The sequence below is a fragment of the Moschus berezovskii genome, chromosome 9, assembly GCF_049115385.1.
Source record: "Moschus berezovskii isolate FMDL1 chromosome 9, NW_MosBer_1.0, whole genome shotgun sequence".
Lineage (NCBI taxonomy): Eukaryota > Metazoa > Chordata > Mammalia > Artiodactyla > Moschidae > Moschus > Moschus berezovskii.
In genome coordinates, this window is record NC_142468.1 from 25053908 (window position 1) to 25055338 (window position 1431).

The window sequence follows — 1431 nt, forward strand, 5'->3', positions numbered from 1 at the left end:
TCCTAGATTGACATTCTTGCAAAATTTAAATTAGGCTTTCAAAGTCCACCTCTGGTTTCCCATCATCTGTCTATAATACCTCTGCTTCAGTAAAAGCAGATGCCCACAAATCCACCATAATCAGCTTCTCTTCCTTGCCTCTGTGGGTTTTATCCCTTTCCTCTGAAATGTGCTACTTTCTATCCAACTTCACCTGCTCCAAACAGTTCAACATCTTGGCGCAGTTCAGTCCTCTAATTTCAATGCAGCCATCCTTGAATGTAGCAAAACTGATTTCTCTCTCCTCAAACAGCTCTTAACAGACTACAGTCTAGTATTTGATTTTATTTACTTTCTCAGTCTTATATAGCATAACATGTGAAAGAGACTTACACTTTAAATAGCATAACAGTGTCTGCATATAATTGTTGTTATTCAGTGTGCATTCAGTCTTGTCTGACTCTTTGTGACCCCACAGATTGTAGCCTACCAGGCTCCTCTGCCCATAGAATTTCCCAGGCAAGTATATTGGAGTGGGTTGCCATTTCCTTCTCCAGGGGATCTTCCAGACCCAGGGATAGAACCCATGTCTCCTGGGTTTCTTGTTGTTTTGTAGTCATCCAATATATATACATTAATTTCCTTCTTCATTATGGTTGCATATTAATTGCTTTCTTCCTAACAAGGCTGGCAGCTAATTAAGAAAATGATCATTTTATTTGCTCTTCCCTCACAGGGCCTGGCATCTTGAGCGCTCAGTAGATAATCAATAGTTACTTACTGACTGAATGATTGATTGAGTAATGCACTTTGCATTTGAATTCTCACTACAGAAGCCCTTGAGGATGTGCTGGTTTTCCTCCAGGTGATCTAAAATTGACCTCTACCGCATGGTGAAAATTTCACTGTTTTTTTTTTTTTTTTTTCAGATGAGAAAGTTGAAATACAGAGAGAATTTAAATATTCCCAAAGTCATAAAGGATGCCAGTGACAGCTACAAGGTAGAATTAGAGGCCATGCATTCTGTCTGCCAGTCAATTGAATTTGGAGTCATTGAACTATACTTTTTTTTCTGGCCTAAGTAGCTTTTATCCACCTGTTAATCTCTGATGTATAAGCTTTAGTACATTGCAGTGTGACTCTGCCTGTCCTTCTTTTTTGCTATGTTTATTTTTGAGTGACTCTTATAGGTAAAAATGTAACTAATTATCTACCATTTTGGTTGCTTAATTTTTAAAATTAAGGTATAATTGACATATAACATTATATTAGTTTCAGAAGTACAACAGAATGACTCAATATTTGCATATATTATGAAAAGATCACCACAATAAATCTAGTTAACATTTGCCACTATACATAGATCGAATATTTTTCTTATGATGAGGACTTGTAATGTCTACATGGTAGTTGCTTTCTGTTCCTTTTTGGCGTTTTAAGATCAGGAACTGT